The sequence below is a fragment of the Schistocerca cancellata genome, chromosome 1 (genome assembly GCF_023864275.1).
Source record: "Schistocerca cancellata isolate TAMUIC-IGC-003103 chromosome 1, iqSchCanc2.1, whole genome shotgun sequence".
NCBI classification, from domain to species: Eukaryota; Metazoa; Arthropoda; class Insecta; order Orthoptera; family Acrididae; genus Schistocerca; species Schistocerca cancellata.
The window spans coordinates 517918185-517941430 of NC_064626.1; the positions used below are offsets into that span (position 1 = coordinate 517918185).

General features: G+C 42.3%; 1 protein-coding gene across 1 annotated transcript in view; it reads right to left on the reverse strand.

Moving 5' to 3' along the window:
• Positions 1-22880, reverse strand: part of LOC126161748 (alpha-tocopherol transfer protein-like) — a 109978-nt gene extending 87098 nt beyond the window's left edge. The window contains exon 1 of the mRNA XM_049917793.1: positions 22785-22880. The gene's annotated coding sequence lies outside the window, so the exon portion shown is untranslated. The remainder of the gene's footprint in view (positions 1-22784) is intronic.
• Between the last annotated feature and the right edge of the window lie 366 nt (positions 22881-23246).

Consider the following 23246-nt stretch of genomic DNA (forward strand, 5'->3'; position numbering starts at 1 on the left):
GGCCCTTAGGATTGACAAATGGTTCAAATGGCTCTGAGCACTATGGGACTTAACATCTGTGGTCATCAGTCCCCTAGAACTTAGAACTACTTAAACCTAACTAACCTAAGGACATCACAGACATCCATGCCCGAGGCAGGATTCGAACCTGCGACCGTAGCAGTCGCGCGGTTCCGGACTGAGCGCCTAGAACCGCTAGACCACCGCGGCCTAGGATTGACAGTCTGTCACGCTGACCAATCAGCTACCGGCTGTTCGAGAAGGATGCTGTTGTCTATAGAAAGTTTACAACGCCAAAAGACCGCAGTAAAATGCGAGAAGACATGCAGAGGACTGACGATTGCTGCAAGGACTGGCATTTACTCCTGAATGTAAATACAACTAATATACTGTGTATAAACAGGCGTAGGCAGCCATCCGATTCTGTTCGATTACAGTATTGGTGATAAACTACTAGAATCAGTAAAACCGTAGGCGTAGGCGTAACAGTCTGAATCAACCTAAAGTGGATTGATCATATAAAACTGCTGACTGAGATTCGTTTGAAGGACGTTAAGGAAACGTAAATATTCATTGATAGAAGTGACTTATAGAACACTCATCCGACCGAGTGTCGAGTATTGGTTGTGAGTCTGGAACTCTTACCGTATTGGATTAATACAGAAGAGCGAAACAGAGCCGCGCGTTTCGGCACACGATCGTTTAGTAAGCGCGAGTGTTAACGGAGCAGAAACTAAAAGTGAGTCGTTGTGCAACACGCGCAGGTTTTCTGTTAAAATTATGAAGCGTACTTTCCAAGATCACATCACGTCTCTCCACATAGATCTCGCGAAATGATTACGACGGAAATGTCAGTGAAATTACAAAGAGCTCATACGGAAGCTCGGAAGCTTAGCGACAGTTGTCCTTCTCAGGCAGTATTCGCCCGCCACTCACCGTAAGATGGCTTGCGGAGTACAGATGTAGATATAGTTGCAGATCTAACTGTGATGAGGGTTCGGCGTCGTTTGCAGCGGGCTGGGTTGATGACATGCATACCTTAGATCAGTTTTCAGTGTACAAAACCCGCAAATTTAATAAGAGTACGTTGATAATGGAGCTGCAATGAGGACACCAGCGACGAAGGGGCGAAAAGTGTAATCAGCATCCCAATAGCAGTCTTTGTATTGGTTAGTCGGTCTGAGCCAGGAATAGCAACTGAGCAGCGAAAGAGCACCGGTAGTCCCTGCTTGACTTTTCTGCGCTTTGCCAGGAAGACAAAGGTCGTCATCTAGGTCCCATTTGGACAAATTCTGGAATGAAGTGGCAGTTAAATTGAATGCGTACCTTAACCGCACAGTTTTGCTTTTCAGCAACTGTAGTAGATGATACATTTAGGACCACCTGGCTTCCATTCCAAATTCGAAATGTGGTGGTGACTGACTATAGAGGTGAACAGTAGTACTTCAACAGTATTTGTTTAAAAAAGCACCAGTTCACACTTTGAAAGTCTAGATGCTATTTTGTCGAAGGGAATCAGACTCAATGTACCTTTCATAAGTAATTCAACAATGAACTGCAGGACAAAAGTGACAAGGATAATAAAACCGAAAGAGAAATGTCGTTGGAGGAACGAAGTAACGGTACAGCACCTTCCCACCGACCTTCAACCTCCATTAGAGAGTCGCAAAAACACTCGACGAAAGCAGTTGCACGCGAAGCATTACTGCATGTGGGACAGGAAGAGAAAACTATACCAGACGAAAATGACGCACTTCCAAACATTTTCATTTCAAGATAAAACTGAACACAGAATGAAGGTAACGAAACCAGTTGAACAGTTTTTGAAACCCACAATGTCTGGCTTGATAGTATGTACCATGACTACAATTTGATGATTTCATCAGTGGAATAAATCGATTGCAAATGACTATGATGATGCTGAAAGTCACATGAACTTATTAGATTCAAGTTAAATGAATTCATAAAAAGAGGTTCAGGTCAAGTGAAGCACAACTGAGTCAGGTGTTGAGAAGTTGCATGTGTTGAGCGTTTGTTTACGTTCCATTATTCTTTTGTTGAAAAATAATTATTTAAAAAAGCAAATCGTTTAAAACCGGGTAACTGTTTCAGTATTGGCGAGTCTTTTTATTACTTTATATTTATTTTTCTAAAATGTTTTTGTAATAGTAAACTAATTACACGGTATGTTTCAAAGTCCTTGCAACAAACGTTTAGAGATGATATATTACATCGCGGAGAACAACTTTTTCTGGAAATAAAATGTCCGCTGGCACTTCCCGACGACGGCAGGTGTCGGTTAAGACTGGTTACGCTCCTGAGAGGCCGCAGGTCATAGACAATCTCTTATGCAATGTGTGTTGTCTATCATCCAGTCATTAGCTGTGCGTGAAAGGCGGTAGGTCGGACACAGCTGAACTTCCTGATTCGCTTCTGAAATATCTTTCTTCTCTTAGAGACACTCATTCTTGTGGTTTTGTTGTTGAAAATCACCATCAGTTTACTGGAATAGGTATTATGCAGCATACCTGCTGTGTAGACCCTGCTAGTTCGGTGAAATCTCATCGTCCCATAGCCGGCGAATACCAGAGGACGGCTAACATGGCTGGCAAGCGTCAGAAAACATTTTGTTTCCAACAAAAGTTGTTTTCCATGGTGTGATATATCACTCCTAGACTTTGTCGCAAAGACTTTGAAACACCCTGTATGCCTTTACCTGGCCCTTATCCACTAAATACTCCTCTTTTAAGATGGGCCTTCCATTGCTTTCGGAATTTATTCGAAGGTTCTGGCAGTTTGTAATCGAAGCTTTCTATTTTAATTCGCATATATTCCGCGTATTTTGTAGTATGTTTCCGTAAATCGCTAGAAATATGCTGAAGTTGCCCAAACGTATACATTCCAGAATTAATAGCGTGGGCGACACATTCCCACTCCTTTGCACACTTTCAGTTAAATAATAACAAGTAGTATTTGAAGATCGAGAGTAGTGAAAATTATGATCTAACACCCATCGACATCGAGGTCGTTAGAGATGGAGTACATGATCGGAATACATTCTAAGACAAACAAAAGATGCACCACGAAGGAATTATTCGAATGGAATGAAAATCGGTATATATGATGTACATGTGCACACAAACAAATGATTACACTTTCAGGAAAAATGGATGATTTACTCAAGAAAAAGAGTGTCTCAAATTGTGCAAATCAATAATACAGCCCGACAACCAGGAGTGATGGTCTGGGGTTCCACTTCATTTCATAGTAGGACCCCTTTGGTTCTCAGCCACGACACCCTTACAGCACAGCGGTACGTTGACGATATTCTACGCCCCATTTCATGGCTAGCCACGGTCGGCTTACACTTCAGCAAGATAAAGCTCGCCGGTACATGGCAACAGTGTCTACTGCTTGTCTTCGTCCTCGCCAAACCTAAACTCGCCCAGGAATGTCACCAGATGTCTCCATCACTGAGAACATTTAAAGCATTATGGACAGAAACTGCGAACCACCCCGAGATTTTGATATCTAACACGCCAGTTCGACAGAATTTGGCAGGTCTGCAAGCATCGAGCAACTCTGTCAATCAATGCCAAGCCTAATAACTGCCTGCTTAATAGCCAGAGATAGATCAACACGTTGTTCACTCGCTCAATTTGTGGAGCTCTTTCTCTTGAACAACTCCTCCAATTTTTTCTGAATTGCAATTATTTGTTTTTCTGCACGTGTACATCACATCGGCCGTGCCCTTTCAATGGAACCATCGAAGCGATTCAAAGTAGCGATTTACAGAAATTACGGAGAATGTCAATCTGGATGGCCGGACGAGGGTTGAAATCGTCGTCCTCCCGAATGTGAGCCCAGTGTGCCAACCACTGCGCTATGGCGCCCGGTTTGAAGAGAGTAGAAGACTCGTATTACTACCGCCTCCTTTAAGTGCAGTGCTCGCTACTGAACTCCAAGCTGTTATCAGAGCTCCGTAACGAATGCCTCATAAAAGTTAATAGGCAACTTTGCTTTAGTTGCTGCCACGCTGCTCTCTTCGACGCTCTTACCGTTTACCAGAGCCCCAGTATACACGTAACCAGGGCTGCATTGGGCGCATGAAACCCACTGACGGCGTGCTGAGCGGCAGTTCTTCCATAATGCTGTCCCACTGAGCCCAGCACTAAACTAAAGAGATAGCGCAAAAGCCTAGCCAACAAAAAGGTCACACAGGCGCCATACTGGAGAGAGGCATTCACAATTGTTCATTGTGATCATGGTTGCACCTTTCAAGTGGTTCTGTGTCTTATGTTTTGAACCAGCACTTTTAAGAATTGTGTTGCATACGGATGCAGTAATCGATGCAGAACAGGAAGTGGCATTCAGTTCTATAAAAGAGTCATGTGCGCAATATAATTTAAAGAAAATTATATTCGAGAAATGCAAATAACACCACTAAGAAACGTTCCAGTTTCGGTTTCCACATTCACACACAGAACTGTAGAAATGTGTACACGCAATGCACAGGGATTGCTGGATTCAGTTGAAACAGCATAATTTGTAACGATGATTTAGATGCCACGACCAGGAGCTGATATGCAGCTTTTAAAAGACGTCGCTGTATAGAGTTTATTCAGTTTTCCCGACGATTTGCAGCAGAAAATTAAGCAGGCAAGCTAACTATTTTTGCAAATGTGTGACACTTTTAAATATTTGTGTACTGTGCATTGAAACAAGAACAAATACAGAAAGAAAATGTCCTTCAGATTATGTTACTACTTTGACAACCACCTTCTTCCCCGAAAACTGTTGTCTGCAAACTATTAACTTAACTTTATCTAAGCGATTCACAGCAATGTTAAAACTATTTTGTTTCTTTGCAGTTAATCTGATTTAGTGTCCAGGACGAAGAAGAAAGCACGTAAATGGTTCGCCTCGGTAGCTGGGTGGGCGGCGTGGCGGATTCCTAAGTGAAGGGGCCTCAGATTCCCGGCCGGGTCAGAGATTTTTCTCCGCTCGGTGACAAGGTGTTGTGTTGTCTTTACTTTCGCATCGTCGTAACTGAAATTCCATAGTTGATATGGCTATGTGGGCACGTAACGAAAGCCACTAAATTAAAAAAAGTAATAATAAAGCAATGATTGAGAAGTTTTGTTTCCCAATGACATCTACAGAAAGTGTTTTGCTTAGACATAGTGAGACAAGTATTTCCGTCAATCGCAGTTAGCAGGACCCAGACATGGTTACGATAAAATGAATTTACTGTCTAAACATTCGCTATCAGTCTGACGACGAAATCACAAAATTTATGTGTTTGGCGTATGGTTACCATACTAAAAATTAATATTTACAATTATCTCAGATTACAAATTAATATCTAGGCCACGAATGTAGTCTATTGATCCCTCCGTCATTACCAGTAACTCTGTTGGCTCGCCAGGGAAAGATACATTTTAAACTAGACGAAGAACAGTCTGCTTTTCAGCGCAACAGTCACAGCTTGAAGCATCTCTTTCCTTCTCATGGGCAGAGTATAGGCACACCTGCCAGTATTGGTTTTAACTCGCTTAAGACCCAAACAGTTATTGCGTAAAATTCAAAGCCAGGTGACTCGGTTGATTTGCACGGCATAATTAGTTCCGTCATAGCATTAATCTGCCATGTGCATCTCCAGCAATCATTAATATTAAAGGCCTTTCAGACTAACGTCCTTGTAGTTTTCAGGGGTGGGTGACGAATTCGAAGCCTTCCTTGGAATGTCTATGCGAACAGGGGGTGTGGGGGGAGGGGGGGAGTTTTCGGTAGTTTTTTGTATTTCCATAGAAGTGCACTTTCCCGCCGCAAAAAAAGGAGATGGTACATGGCTAAGTATGGGTAGCCAGAAGGTAGATGAGTGTCTGCTTGCACCTGTTATAAGACGGATGATATGGCTGAGCTGTGTGTTAACACGGCTTGTGTGAGTACTATTCACCCAAGCTCGGGAGCAGTATTCCGCAACATGAAAGAGCTGAAGTACGAAGTATCGATACAGAGAGTCCGCATGGCATGCCACAGAGTTTATGGAGAATGTTATTTCGAATTTTGATTATGGCAATTGTTCTTAATAGATGTTATTTGTGATGAAGCGGTACATCTAGCGTGACCTGCAGGTATTTCTGGTTTCTCTTATGTCTGAGAAGGAAGTGGTCCAATCCGACAAGTCGAACTCTGTCCTGAAATTTTTTTATGGGACGAACACACTGAAAGAAACACAATGTCAAAATTTTAGCTGCTAAGATACATTATAAGTATTTAAAAATGCTGAGAATTGCCGCATTCGTAGCTCGCTAGGTGGATGGGAAACGTACAACCCTACTATACTTGCAGCAGACAACGCATGCACAACACGGCTGTGCGTATCCAAGGTTGTCGGCACGTTGGTAAACAGATAACACGGCGAATTTCAGTTTTCGTTGATAGTCTTTCTGTTGCACTTGTTCACAGTTAGTATTCACTAGAATTCGCAAATCACTCAATATCCATAATAATTAGCAGTCCTCTTTGCAGTATCGCTAAGTGTTAATAATGAAGACGAAACTGAATTAATTTTCTTTGTGTTTTCTTCTTACACGCTTGCTAATAGCATCTGTCTTTGTGCAGGTTCCAGAGTTTCAAAGTAACGTGAAACCCAAAATGTTTTAGACCTTGCAAAGAACAAATACGAAGAACGTAGTATATACCGAGGGAGATCTGCGGGACTGTCCCCTTTGTTTACACAGATTCCGGACATGACATGATACGGAAAAGCAAGTCGCAAAATTACTTAAAGTAAATGTGCAGAGATATCATTAACAGGTAGTACGTTAGAGAAATTTAGCTGATTTGAAGATAAAGTTTCTTGTATTACCTTAAAATGCTGTGTATAAAGGCAATCAGTCAGGTTTCTTGCAAGATCTACGTGCAAACCGCATTTTATCATTTAGAGAGAAAAAGGTCAGAGTCGCTTGTGCAGTCGATGAATGCTTTAACATATTCGTATACAACAATGTCAAAGATATCAATGGATTAATGCTCCCGCAGCTTTATATAATTTTCAGTATTGCAGTTGGAACGTCTTCTTCCGAGTTGGGGTACTTTTGTTGGACTCTTGGCCTGGACGTAACGGCGCCTCTGTCTTCAGAAGAACATCGAGGAAACTGTTAATATAATTCGTATTCTACTCGGAACCAATACCACGTTTCAGCCTTTCGATAAAGAAATGTTTCCGTAGTGTAAAGCAGCTTCCAGAAAATTGTTGGACAGACATAATTTTCGATAATATTGTTAAACTTGTGCATTGTCAGTTTGCATCACGACGTGTTACGAGTCTGATCAAGTATGCCTGGTATGGAGCACTATATGCAGAATGGCCACGCCCATTTCTTTCTCCATCCAAGTTTTTTTAAATACACTAATAATTACAGCAATGTGTCTGAGTGTAATAAATTTCTTTTATCAAGTGGACCTGGTGTGAGGGAAGTGTTTGTTTTCGTCATCCAATAGACACTTCGCATTGTCCTGACGACTGGAGGGAGCAAACAAGTAACTTTTCCGCTGTTAATAATATGTATGTTATTCAGAAATAATCATAAAAACTGTGTTGCAGGAATTGTTACAAAATATTTCATGTCAACGAATTAAAGTCCTTATTGATGGAAGTCGTCCGCAATATAAAATCATACAGTGCCTTGATTCTCTAATCACTTGCGTAACAATTACATCTGCAACAGCTTAGGCATCGAAATGAAGTGCAAGTTATTCGAAAATTAGCGATTTGAGACATTTTAGTTAGTGTTTAAGTGCTTAAAATTCGCAAGTGTGCACTTTGGATTTCATGCTACGTGGCGCTACATTCTCTTGTCACTGTTGCGGCTGTTTATTCACCGACTCGCGCGTTAGGCAGGAAGGGCTGCACAAAGAGCTCTTATAAGCTGTTCCTCGTGCGGCAGAAGTGAGTAGCTTAAAAAAGAAAAGCATTTGCAGTCCATTTTGGAGCTAAAATTTTGGCAGTGCATTTTTTTCAGTGTATTCTTCCTCCGGGAAAAAGTGCAGGGTAGATGTCTAATTGGACCATTCCCACGCGAGTAGCCTCCTTTGATCATTTATGTTTCCGTCATTCTATTAGTCAGATATGTAAAGTGAAAGTTAAACCTCTGTTGTACAGAAACATGATTTTTTAGGAATTCCATTAGCGTAGATTTTTTGCGAAAATGCAAGCATGACGTATGTAATTATGTATGTGATTCAACTCCGTATCCAGCCCTCAGATTTAGGTTTTCTGTGTTTTCCCTAAATCGCAAGGTGATGGCGAGATTGAACCCTTGAAAGGGGCAACCCAGTTACCTCTTCCACATTTCATCGACATAAGCCCGTGGGCCGCCTTAATCACCTCATCGTTGACGGGACGTCAGGTATAAACTTCCGAAATAATTATTTCACGCTGCAGCATACTTCATAGCAGATTTAAACTGTATAGAGGACTGTGACTCAAACCCAGAATGTTTCCATCTGCTGGAAATGCTCTTACTCTCTGATCTATGCAGACACGAGTCACGACCTGCCCTCGATTTTCTTCAAAACAGCGTACAATCCGCTGTAGAAAGAAAGATTCTCGCTGGAAACAATCCTCTTGGGTTTGGCTAAAACATTTGTCCTCAATACTCTTTCTTTGTGGAGTGCTAGGCTAGGAAAGTATGCCTGAGAACTTCTGTGGTGACTGTAGAGTAAGGGAGAGGTACCAGCGTAAGTGAAGCAATGTTGCGTGCCTGTGTAGATTCCACGTGCGAGTCCCAGCCCAGCACAATTTAAATCTGCCAGGAAGTTTCTTAATCTCCTTTCGTACCTCTTTTCTTCACTGTGCAGATGGCACAGTTATTTGGTGCAGCGGACAAAGTTAATTATTACGATTAGGAGCCTCATTGGATGCAATATGTTCAAATTATGGTATAAATTTCCTGCCGTTTATGGCACCTAAGCTTGATAACGGTCGATGACCGAAACTACTTGCGAATCGTCAAAATAAATGACAGCTGAAGGTTTCAGCATGAATTTTAACAATATGTGACCCTTATCAATTGACAGTAACCTTAACAGCAACCGCTACATCGGAGAGGTTTTAAAGCATGAAGAGCTGTATCTCCTTTCAGGCAACCCTGCGTGGCATTTTACAGAAGGGCAATGTCCGATCTCACGGGTAGTATGGAAAGTGCAAAGCCTTCTTTGATGAACGAAAGGAGCCACTCCTACTCCAGGCGTGCTCGATAGCTTGACATTTCCTTCGATGAACACGTCCGCGATACGGTTGGTTGCCCACCTGTTCGTTAGTCTTCCCGCAGCCACTGTTGATGCCTTACGGACTCAGGTACTATCTTTGTGGAGTAATAGGGGCAACACATGAGGGTTTCACACCATACTATACTTCCAAAGTCAAAGAGCGTACAGCGTATATCAATAAAACACTGACAACGTATCGTACGTTGCGCAGGACGGCTAAATGGTCATTTTTCAACAGTAAACTCACGGTGGCATCAAAACTTATTCGAACCGTGTGTAGTGAGTTATGCAGCCCGTCAGCCATTAGTGTTAAGCTGACGTACGGGTTGCGCCTGCCGTACCGTCACTGCGTGCATCAGCATGGTGAACTCACCATTTTCAAGGCAGAACTCATGTCCTGAAATTCAAAGTTTCTGCCCTTTGGTGAGTTAAAATCAGAAAACGGTATGGACATGGTCATGGTTATGGTGTTCAACATTTCGTTAAGGAACTCAACAAGAGTGCCACATCATGTAGTTTTGATCTCCAACTTGACTGGAGAGTACCTACACCGACGTTGTGCACATAGTAATCAAGTTGGAGGTAACAATTTTGAACTAATTTTGTAACGCACTACACGGTATGACGCTTTTGTTGAGTTTTTTAACGAAATGTCGAACACTATATGTATCATCATATCCGAATAATTTTCTAACTTTGACGCCCCAAAGAACCCCAGTCACGAATTTCCAGACATGGGTTCCGTCTTGAAACTGATCAGTATGCCATTCCGCACAAGCTACGAGCTACGTCAACGAAATACTGCCCCACGAGACGCACCCAGCTGCATGCCCGAGAACAGATTTTGCGTGTCACATTTAATGTAGGAGCTGATAGTAGCTGAAAATCAGACTGGAGATATAAAATTTACGTGATCTTGAACTTGTGATATACCGCAAGTGGACATGTTGTGAAATCATTGTTTTCCAGCAGAGAACGCAGGAACTACAACGATACGGAGAAATGGCAAGCTATATCAGGCATGTCTCCTGAAAAAAATCTTAAATCTGCAACAGGTAAAGGTATGAGAAATGGCATCCCATAGAATGTGCGTAAGTTCTACGACAAATTTGGTAATTTAACAGACATCACGCTCGCTAATGATATTTATCATCTCTCAAAACGATTTGAATATAAATAATTCACAGCCCACATTAGGCGACTAGAAAGCAAATTGTAGCTGAGATGAAATGCGAAAGACATTTGGCAAAACTTCCTGTAGCTTAAAAAACGTGATCGCTAATAAAATTACTAAAGCAAATTCAAAAACAAATACAAACATAGGTCAAAATCATGATACGAGAACAATAACGTGTTTGAATAAGAAATTAAAATAGCATCAAGCATTAGTCATAAAGGCTGATAAAGGAAACACCAGTCATTATGAGTGAAAACAGCTGTATATCTAACTGAAGTTTTTCGCAAACGCTGGAATAAAATAAGTAAATAAGGATCCTAAAGCGAAACTTCGTATTGATTTGTAAAGTAAAATTCAAAAGTCTAATTTTCTAAGGTTTCCTTGTTATGAACCCGAAAATATCTATCGCTCGAGAATAGGTTAAGCCGGGCAAGCAAGATAAGCCCAGGGGACTAATCTCCAGCACATAATGGAGTCCTAATGGACCTACTGACAGTTATTTGGTGCGAAAATTAAAAGCTTTACATACGTTCAATTAAAAACTTAGTATTAAGAAAACTTATGACTCTGCTGGTAGCGTCAAACTTATTGCAATGCCAGCAGAGACATTGCTTGTGCTATTTGAGGTAGTGAACTTGTATACAAATTTGCCAATCAGTGAATCCCCGGATTTAATTACAAGCACTTTACTGATACATAAAATGTAACTGTAGGAGAAACGATGTATTTAGAGAGTTTTTAGAACTAACGCTGGCTTCTGATTATTCCACTTTTACCCGTAAAATTTACCACCAATCAGAAGGTTAAGCAATGGGTAACGATCTCGCTAGTACAATGGCTGAAATTTTCGTGGACCATATAGGACAGAAATTTTTCGATGAAAACCCAGAGTTAGCTAAGAAAATAATACTCTATTATCAACATGTTGATTGCATTGTAATGTTAAAAAGGAACGTAAATTAAATCAATGACGATGACTCCAAGTTTAGTGCTTATCACCTCAAAACTAAATTTCCTGTTGAACATAATGTTTCTTTATTTTATGACAAACGGCTTCGACAGAGTTTGCTGTCATCTTCAGGTCTTAAAAATCTTTTTGTTGCGAAACGTGTTCATTTTACGTTGAACCTAACACCAAGTTGTCAAGTGGATAAAAGTCAGTACATTACAAAAAATGTGTCATAACTAAAATATTTGAAAACATAAAGTACCTTGTGCAAAAGGCCATGTCCATAAGTACATCGCTCACAGATGCTTGTTACATCACAAAAACACAGAACACGTAAGCTGGACATCTTCTAAGCAGTGAAAATTCACTTTAAAATGCGTATAAATATAATAAGCGCATAATAAGGACAATAAAAAATATTTTATGCGATCCGGGCTGTCGAATGCTTTTTAGCAAGTCAAACAGATCGCTCCTTCAGCGCTCTGAAAATGAGAAAATTCAATTAAAGAACGCACTTCAATACGTAATAAGCAGGTAGTATTTGGGGATCATCTAACTGAAACTAAACAGTCGGTAAGGGCCAATAAAGACAGATCTTCGAATTTTACACACACACACACAGCACCTAAGGGAGTTTATTTGTACATCTTGGAAGAATTTGAAATACACTCCTGGAAATGGAAAAAAGAACACATTGACACCGGTGTGTCAGACCAACCATACTTACTCCGGACACTGCGAGAGGGCTGTACAAGCAATGATCACACGCACGGCACAGCGGACACACCAGGAACCGCGGTGTTAGCCGTCGAATGGCGCTAGCTGCGCAGCATTTGTGCACCGCCGCCGTCAGTGTCAGCCAGTTTGCCGTGGCATACGGAGCTCCATCGCAGTCTTTAACACTGGTAGCATGCCGCGACAGCGTGGACGTGAACCGTATGTGCAGTTGACGGACTTTGAGCGAGGGCTTATAGTGGGCATGCGGGAGGCCGGGTGGACGTACCGCCGAATTGCTCAACACGTGGGGCGTGAGGTCTCCACAGTACATCGATGTTGTCGCCAGTGGTCGGCGGAAGGTGCACGTGCCCGTCGACCTGGGACCGGACCGCAGCGACGCACGGATGCACGCCAAGACCGTAGGACCCTACGCAGTGCCGTAGGGGACCGCACCGCCACTTCCCAGCAAATTAGGGACACTGTTGCTCCTGGGGTATCGGCGAGGACCATTCGCAACCGTCTCCATGAAGCTGGGCTACGGTCCCGCTCACCGTTAGGCCGTCTTCCGCTCACGCCCCAACATCGTGCAGCCCGCCTCCAGTGGTGTCGCGACAGGCGTGAATGGAGGGACGAATGGAGACGTGTCGTCTTCAGCGATGAGAGTCGCTTCTGCCTCGGTGCCAATGATGGTCGTATGCGTGTTTGGCGCCGTGCAGGTGAGCGGCACAATCAGGACTGCATACGACCGAGGCACACAGGGCCAACACCCGGCATCATGGTGTGGGGAGCGATCTCCTACACTGGCCGTACACCACTGGTGATCGTCGAGGGGACACTGAATAGTGCACGGTACATCCAAACCGTCATCGAACCCATCGTTCTACCATTCCTAGACCGGCAAGGGAACTTGCTGTTCCAACAGGACAATGCACGTCCGCATGTATCCCGTGCCACCCAACGTGCTCTAGAAGGTGTAAGTCAACTACCCTGGCCAGCAAGATCTCCGGATCTGTCCCCCATTGAGCATGTTTGGGACTGGATGAAGCGTCGTCTCACGCGGCCTGCACGTCCAGCACGAACGCTGGTCCAACTGAGGCGCCAGGTGGAAATGGCATGGCAAGCCGTTCCACAGGACTACATCCAGCATCTCTACGATCGTCTCCATGGGAGAATAGCAGCCTGCGTTGCTGCGAAAGGTGGATATACACTGTACTAGTGCCGACATTGTGCATGCTCTGTTGCCTGTGTCTATGTGCCTGTGGTTCTGTCAGTGTGATCATGTGATGTATCTGACCCCAGGAATGTGTCAATAAAGTTTCCCCTTCCTGGGACAATGAATTCACGGTGTTCTTATTTCAATTTCCAGGAGTGTATATGGACATCATCTGAAATAATCAGATAAAACACACAATTTGCATTGTGACGTCAAGAATTCTGCATATTTTAAGAAATCTGACGGTTCAGTTAGCGGCAGCTCTCCAGATTTGCTACAGCCGCACGTTGCTGATAGCGTGGCTGAGTGGCAACATGGCCGGGGGGCACACAGAGCGCGACGTACACAAGTAGCAATGTTTCGATATGTGTGTTGGTTTAATTAAAAATATTAACAAGATGTCTCATGCACCAATATTAGGCTTCTTTATTACATTTTAATACTGCAAAGTGTCAGTGATTTTCCTCTCCCCCCTCCAACCTTCCAAGTAGGAAGTGTACCGTAGTGCTGTCCCTTTTGTTGCAGTGTGTGACTAAGTTATTTTTAAAAAATGTTGACTTTTCACGACACATAATTAATTAGGTACAATTTTAAAAATTTCACTTTTTAAATATTGTCGATCTATATTAACAACTTATTCAGGTTCCATGTTAAGAATGTTAGATTTTAAATATTTTCAGTCTATGTTATCTATTGAAATAGGTGTTTATTAACGTTTTATTTAACTTTGAGATCTGCACATGATCACTGACAGTGATCGAAACTAGTTATCGAGTTTGACTGATTGCAACTGGGACTGTTACATTAAATATTTTTAAAAATATTGTGATCGATGTTTACATTTTACTAACATTTCCTCCCAAATAGATTCTTACAGGTCAGGTTTAATGTTCAGAGTATGGTTGTCTTTGATCCACTAGTCCCACTGGCGACGCTCATTCTCACAGGACCAATCAAAAGCTCTCTGTCAGTTTTCGCCATCACTGTGTGTCGTCGGGTTGAGATATCGGACTGGAAATAAACATCTTTAGTGCGTCAACTGGTCACTCCGTATAACCGGGCGTCATCTGTTGTTGTCATATCGGGCTTCCGTTTCCTTTGTAGGCATTTACATCGTACTGTAGTCTTCTTGTGAAAACGGATTTACTAGTCAAGATCGCTATATTAACAGAGTTACTGGATTACTACTTTCGGCAATATGTATTGCCATCTTCAGTTCTATAAAAAGAAAACCTGCCGAGGTTACAGGCTTACTGCTATATAAAAGTTTAGGTGGGTATACACAATAGCTCAATGACAAAAATTACGTACCCATAACACCGGACAGTGGCAGCTACATCATGCAATGCTTAAACCACGCTGTCACATTAGGACTATGCAACATGCTGTAAAATAATAACTCTCACAAAGTTTAGCTCATATGGACTAATACAATCCAAATTTAAAATACAATAATAAATACCTCTAGTAAGTAAAATTTGTGTTGTATGATGTAGCTACCGCTGCTCCGTTTTATGGGTAGGTAATTTTTGTCGTTGAGTTGTTGTGTGTGGTCTACTACATTTTTTATGTGACTGTAGTCCTGTAACCTCGGCATGTTTCTTTTTATAGATCTGAAGATGGCAATACATATTCCCGCAACTAGCAGTCTAGTAATTGTGTTAATATTGCGATCTTGGCAAATAAGTTGGCTTTCAGAAGAAGATTGTTTTGTTGTTGTTGTGGTCTTCAGTCCAGAAACTGGTTTGATGCAGCTCTCCATGCTACTCTACGCTGTACAAGCTTCTTCATCTCCCAGTACCTACTGCAACCTACATCCTTCTGAATCTGCTTAGTGTATTCATCTTTCAGTCCTCTTCTACGATTTTTACCCTCCACGCTGCCCTCCAATACTAAATTGGTGATCCACTGATGCCTCAAAACATGTCCTACAAACCGATCCCTTCTTCTAGTCAAGTTGTACCACAAAGTCAAGTTGAACCACAAATTTCTCTTATCCCCAATTATATTCAACACCTCCTCATTAGTCATGTGATCTACCCATCTAATCTTCAGCATTATTCTGTAGCATCACATTTCGAAAGCTTCTATTCTCTTCTTGTCTAAACTGTTTATCGTCCACGTTTCACTTCCACACAAGGCTACACTCCATACAAATACTTTCAGAAACGACTACCTGACACTTAAATCTATACTCGATGTTATCAAAATTCTCTTCTTCAGAAACGCTTTCGTTGCCATTGCCAGTCTACATTTTATATCCTCTCTACTTCGACCATCATCAGTTATTTCGCTTCCCAAATAGCAGAACTCCTTTACTACTTTAAGTGTCTCATTTCCTAATCTAATTCCCTCAGCATCACCCGATTTAATTCGTCTACATTCCATTATCCTCGTTTTCTTTTTTTGATGTTCATCTTATATCCTCCTTTCAAGACACTCTCCATTCCATTCAGCTACTCTTCCAGGTCCTTTGCTGTCTCTGACAGAATTACAATGTCATCGGCGAAGCTCAAAGTTTTTATTTCTTCTCCATGGATTTTAATTCCTACTCCGAATTTTCTTTTTTTTCCCTTTACTGCTTGCTCAATATACAGATTGAATAACATAGGGGATAGGCTACAACCCTGTCTCACTCCCTTCCCAACCATTGCTTCCCTTTCTTGCCCCTCAACTCTTATAACTGCCACTGGTTTCTGTACAAATTGTAAATAGCCTTTCGCTCCCTGTATTTGACCTCTGCCACCTTCAGAATTTGAAAGCGAGTATTCCAGTCAACATTGTCAAAAGCTTTATCTAAGTCTACAAATGCTAGAAACGTAGGTTTGCCTTTTCTTAATCTATCTTCTAAGATACGTCGTATGGTCAATGTTGCCTCATGCGTTCCAACATTTCTGCGGATCCAAACTGATTTTCCCCGAGGTCGGCTTCTACCAGTTTTTCCACTCGTCTGTAAAGAATTCGTGTTAGTATTTTCCAGCTGTGACTTATTAAACTCATAGTTTGGTAATTTTCACATCTGTCAACACCTGCTTCCTTTGGGGTTGAAATTATTATATTCTTCTTGAAGTCTGAGGGTATTTCGCCTGTCTCATACATCTTGCTTACCAGATGGTAGAGTTTCGTCAGGACTGGCTCTCCCAAGGCCGTCAGTAGTTCTAATGGAATGTTGTCTACTCCCGGGGCCTTGTTTCGACTTAAGTCTTTCAGTGTTCTGTCAAACTCTTCACGCAGTATCGTATCTCCCATTTCATCTTCATCTACATACTCTTTCTTTTTCATAATATTGTCCTCAAATACATCACCCTTGTATAGGCCCTCTATATACTCCTTCCACCTTTCTGCTTTCCCTTCTTTGCTTAGAACTGGGTTTCCTTCTGAGCTCTTGATATTCATATAAGTGGTTCTCTTTTCTCCAAAGGTCTCTTTAATTTTCCTGTAGGCAGCATCTATCTTAGCCCTAATGATATATGCCTCAACATCCTTACATTTGTCCCTGCTTTACAGTGCAATTTCATACATCGCTTTCTGCACTGATGGACCATGTCAGGTAACCGTAACTTCCATTGTAGTTTTGGTGTTTGTTTCCATTCATTTGTCGCCTCCGGAAAGCTGCGGATCCGTTGTAAGTGTAGCCTCATATAACGTTTCTTCCCAGACTATTATGTGACCGAGCGAGGTGGCGCTGTGGTTAGCACACTGGACTCGCATTCGGGAGGACGACGGTTCAATCCCGTCTCCGGCCATCCTGATTTAGGTTTTCCGTGATTTCCCTAAATCGCTTCAGGCACATGCTGGGGTGGTTCCTTTGAAAGGGCACGGCCGATTTCCTTCCCCATCCTTCCCTCACCCGAGATTGCGCTCCGTCTCTAATGACCTCGTTGTCGACGGGACGTTAAACACTAATCTCCTCCTCCTCCTCCTCCCTCCACTATTATGTGGCGGCCACAAAGTGTCAGTAGCACGCGAAAGTTAATATACTTTCCGATTTTGCTCTCGCTTATTATATCGGATGTTTCGGACTTCTGGAAACGAACAAAATGAAATGTTTCAAAACTTAGAGCACAAAAATAATGAGGGACCTATTGTACGAGGGCAGTTCAATAAGTAATGCAACACATTTTTTTTCTCGGCCAATTTTGGTTGAAAAAACCGGAAATTTCTTGTGGAATATTTTCAAACATTCCCGCTTCGTCTCGTATAGTTTCATTGACTTCCGACAGGTGGCAGCGCTGTACGGAGCTGTTAAAATGGCGTCTGTAACGGATGTGCGTTGCAAACAACGGGCAGTGATCGAGTTTCTTTTGGCGGAAAACCAGGACATCTCAGATATTCATAGGCGCTTGCAGAATGTCTACGGTGATCTGGCAGTGGACAAGAGCACGGTGAGTCGTTGGGCAAAGCGTGTGTCATCATCACCGCAAGGTCAAGCAAGACTGTCTGATCTCCCGCGTGCGGGCCGGCCGTGCACAGCTGTGACTCCTGCAATGGCGGAGCATGCGAACACACTCGTTCGAGATGATTGACGGATCACCATCAAACAACTCATTGCTCAACTTGACATCTCTGTTGGTAGTGCTGTCACAATTGTTCACCAGTTGGGATATTCAAAGGTTTCTTCCCGCTGGGTCCCTCGTTGTCTAACCGAACACCATAAAGAGCAAAGGAGAACAATCTGTGCAGAATTGCTTGCTCGTCATGTGGCTGAGGGTGACAATTTCTTGTCAAAGATTGTTACAGGCGATGAAACATGGGTTCATCACTTCGAACCTGAAACAAAACGGCAATCAATGGAGTGGCGCCACACCCACTCCCCTACCAAGAAAAAGTTTAAAGCCATACCCTCAGCCGGTAAAGTCATGGTTACAGTCTTCTGGGACGCTGAAGGGGTTATTCTGTTCGATGTCCTTCCCCATGGTCAAACGATCAACTCTGAAGTGTATTGTGCTACTCTTCAGAAATTGAAGAAACGACTTCAGCGTGTTCGTAGGCACAAAAATCTGAACGAACTTCTCCTTCTTCATGACAACGCAAGACCTCACACAAGTCTTCGCACCAGAGAGGAGCTCACAAAACTTCAGTGGACTGTTCTTCCTCATCCACCCTACAGCCCCGATCTCGCACCGTCGGATTTCCATATGTTTGGCCCAATGAAGGACGCAATCCGTGGGAGGCACTACGCGGATGCTGAAGTAGTTATTGATGCAGTACGACGTTGTCTCCGACATCGACCAGTGGAATGGTACCGTGCAGGCATACAGGCCCTCATTTCAAGGTGGCGTAAGGCCGTAGCATTGAATGGAGATTACGTTGAAAAATAGTGTTGTGTAGCTAAAAGATTGGGGAATAACCTGGTGTATTTCAATGCTGAATAAAACAACCCCTGTTTCAGAAAAAAAAATGTGTTGCAGTACTTATTGAACTGCCCTCGTATAATTTCAAAACAATAGTATGATCCGGATGTTGACAAGCTAATCAGAAAATGTATTATGAGCTACTCATACGTTCGGCCGCCATGTAAAGCAACACTATGAGGGGTAGTAGTAATCGGCAAATTAGATACTATGTTGCTTAAGCCGTTAAGAACGTGCAATTCGTAAAATGAAGTGGTGTAAACAAAGCAGACGCCTATTGAAGAAAGTTGATAGTTATTTCTCAGAAATGCCATGACTGACGATAATTACGAGTGAACAACGCAAGCACTCATTAAATATACACTGATATTGACACAAAAGCACTGAGAGATGTAAGTCGAAACAAGGCCCATGGAGTAGGTGACATTTACATGACATTCTCTCAGAATTATTGAGATCCTAGGAAGAGCCAATCATGTCAAAACTCTTCCACCGAGTGTGCATTATACATAAGACAGAGAAAATTTCCTCAGATTGTAAGAAGAATGTAATAATTGCAGTTCCAAAGGAAGCAGGCGCAGACACCTACTTCTACATAATTACTCTGAAATTCAAAATTAAGTGCCTGACAGAAGGTTCATCGAACCACCTTCAAGCTACTTCCTTACCGTTCCACTCTCGAATGGCGCGCGGGAAAACGAGCACTTACATTTTTCTGTGGGAGCTCCGATCTCTCGTACTTTATCATGATAGTCATTTCTCGCTACGTAGGTTGGTGCCAACAGAAAATTTTCGCAATAGAACGAGAAAGCTGGTGATTGACATTTCACGAGAAGATGCTGCCGCGACGAAAAACGCCTTTGTTTTAATGACTACCACTCCAGTCCACGTATGTATGAGATCCACGGCATTCTCCCGTATTTCATGATAAAACAAAACAAGCTGTCCTTCGAACTTTTTCGATGTCATCCATCAGTCCCACCTGATGTGGATTCCACACCGCACAGCAATACTCCAGAAGATGGCGGACAAGTGTAGTGTAAGCAGTTTCTTTAGCAGTCCTGTTGCACTTTCTAAGTGTTCTGCCAATAAATTGCAGTCTTTGGTTTGCTTTCCCCACATTATCTACGTGATCGTTCCATTTTAAGTTATTACTAATTGTAACCCGTAAGGATTTAGATTTGTATGAGTTATATTGTAATCGAAATTCAGCCGATATCTTTTGATGTGAATAGTACCGAACCATCAATGAAGTCATGGTTGCAAAAATATTGACACGAATTATTTGCAGAAGAGTGGGAAAACTGGTAGAAGTCAACCTTAGGGAAGATCAGTTTGCATTCCGCAGATATGTAGGAGCACACGAGGCAATATTAACCCTTACCTTAGAAGAAAGGCCGAAGAAACGTAAACCCGCATTTACAGAAAAAGCTTTTGACGATGTTGGAATGGACTACAATCTTTGAAATTTTCAAAGTAATATTGATAAAGAGCCGAAGGACATCGAAGGGAAGTAGTAATTGATCACAGAGTGAAACAGGGTTTCAGCCTGACCCGATGTTATTTAATCTGTACATTGAGCAAGCAGTGAAGGAAACCAAGGAGCCATATGGAAAAGGAATTAAGGTATCGAGAAGAAACAGAAACGCTGAGGTTTGCCGACAACATTGTAATTCTGTCAGAGTGGCAATGGACTTGAAAGAGCAGACAGTTGAACGGAATAGGTAACATCTTGAAAGGGGATAGCAAGATGAATATCAACAAAAGTAAAACAAAGAGTATGGTACATGTTGTATAAGATAATTATCATCTTGTACAACTATAATGAAAGTCTTGTTAAGACCGAACGCATTTCACTTTATTCTACAGCATCTTCAGCAGTCACTGTAACAATATGTTTTTTTTTTTTCCTCTTAGAATTTAGTTTGTTAGGATCATGAACAGTTAGCCTGCGCCGGGCGTTGTGGCCGAGCGGTTCTAGACGCTTCAGTCTGGAACCGCGCGACCACTACTGTCGCAGGTTCGAATCCTGCCTCGGGCATGGATGTGTGTGATGTCCTTAGGTTAGTTAGGTTTAAGTCCCATAGTGCTCAGAGCCATTTGAACCAAGTTAGCCTGCTTTATTCACTATTACAAAAAGTTTTAATTCTTACCGTTAGTCACACAAAAAATCTGTGAGTAACGGTAAGAAATAAAACTATTAAAATTGTTTTGTAGCAGTAAGCAAAAGCATCCAAACTGTTCATGATTCTAACAAACAAAACTGTAAGAAAAAAAAACCATATTGTTACAGTGATCACTGAAGATGCATTAGAATAAAGCGGAACGAGTTTGGTCTTAATAATAGTTCCACTACAGTTGAAAAAGTCGGTAATAACCTATACAACTTGTTAGGAGTGTGGCATCTAGTCGAATTAAATCAGGGAATTAGATTAAAAAATGAGACACATCAAAAGTGGCGGAAGAGTTTTGCTATTCGGGCAACAAAATAATTGATGATAGCCAAAGTAGAAAGTATATCAAATGCAGACTGGTTATATCGAGAAAAGAAATTTTTAAAAAGAGGAATTTGTCAACATCGAATATAAATTCAGATGTCAAGAATCCTTTTATGATGGTACTTGTTTGGCGTGTAGTTTTATACGCTGTAAGCAGCTTAGGCAAGAAGAGATTAGATACTTTTGAAGTGAATCGAAATTTTCGGCCGAAATCGTCCCACAAATGACGCATAACGGCGCCCGGTGCGGCATCCAACGACCGTAGTGATTGCCGAATTTGCTGGGGCACCCCACGAGCGGGACACACACAGCTGCTCGATGTGCCGTCTGTCACTAACGAAGAACACACCTCGTGCAATTGAAGTGTGGTGCCACAGAAACGTGGGTATTTAGAGTAACTAATGAGGAGGTACTGAATCGAACTGGGGTAATAAGAAATTTATAGCACGACTTGACTAAAAGAAGGAATCGCTTGATAGGGCACATCTTGCAGCATCAAGGAAAAGTCCTTTTGGTAATGAAGGTAAGTGCTTGGAGGCGGGAAAGGGGGGAGGGGGGGTTACAAATTGGAGAGGCAACATAGGCTTGAATACTGTAAGCATATTCAAACAGATGTAGGATGCAGTAGTTATTCGGAAATGAAGAAACTTGCACAGTACAGAGTAGCGTGGAGAGCTGCATCAAACAAGTCTTCGCACTGAAGACCACAACAACGTTAATACAAAAGCACAGACTTCTCAATCTAAAGCAAAATGTAAAGTGTGTTTCAAAATTAATCCGTGGGCTTCAAGACTTTGTAGCGTTTATTACGTTCAGCTGACTATTATAAATAAAGCAACAAACGAAAGAGCAACTCAAACAGTTTTTCAATATGAACACATCGAGTCGCTAGGCGACTTCTTCCCAAGCTTTGATCAGTGCATCTGGAGCTATTGTTGCATCAATGCTGTTTCATTTTAGGTGTGTCTCGTTGCAACTGTATCATTTCATGACGATTTGCTGACCATAGATGCAAACATTCTATGTGTTCAGATTTCCACTTCGGTGAAATATCGATCCATCACTGAAAACGACATGTTCCAGAAAAATCTTCATCGACATGCAGCAACATTTCGTTTCCAAAGTTGGCACATAAAGCGTAGTCTGTAGGCTTTAGAGCTTGTAACAACTGCAAGCGATAAAGACGTAGTTATAAGCATCTCCTTAAAAGTCCCCACATACACGTCACTGGAATTGCTAATTCACGACTAGTCTTCCCAACAGATTTCTTTGGGCTGCGCGTGATAGACTCTCATTCATTCAACACGTTGTTAAGTCAATCTTGGTCGTTCCATTCTCTTCCTCCTGTGCATAAGTCTACAAACAAAAACGTATGAGTTGCTCTTTCATTTGATGTATTGTTTATAACTTTATGTTGAGTGTACTAATAAATGCTACAAAATCATGAAACCCGTATGTTAATTTTTAATGTGGAAACTTTTGCCCAGTAGAGTACAGAAATTGGCAGGCACGCTCAGGTCCTATTCTGAGAGACAAGTTCTTCACACGGGTAGTACAAAGGTCACTCTAGGAAGAGAGCACGCGGCGCTAGCCTCACCTGTAGCTGCTTGCTGTGTTGCGGTGTGGACCCTGCTGCCGCCGCTGCGCGCACACGAGTGAAAGCCGCTGCGCTGCGTGCAGCTTTATGCCGTCTGCAACGGGCCGGCTCCCTACCCGCCGTCGTCTGGCCACCGCCCGTCCGCGGAAACCACGGAATCCGCTACACCGCATCTCACTACATCGGGCTCTGTCGACTAGGGTCAAAGTGCGAGCCCGGAAACCGAAAGGTCACGGGGTCGAATCCTGGTCAGACCTTGTTATTTTTTAATCTGTATTTACGATAGACTCCACTTTTGAAACAGAATATCCACTTTCCCCGGTAGGATTTTTTGGGCAGGAAGAGGGCGTGCATGACGCCGAAGTGGCGTCTAATTGAAAGCACTTGCTGGAAAAAAATTAATTCCAATTTTGGCCACCAGATGCAAAACTGAAGCTGTGGATGCAAAAAAGATGTATAGAG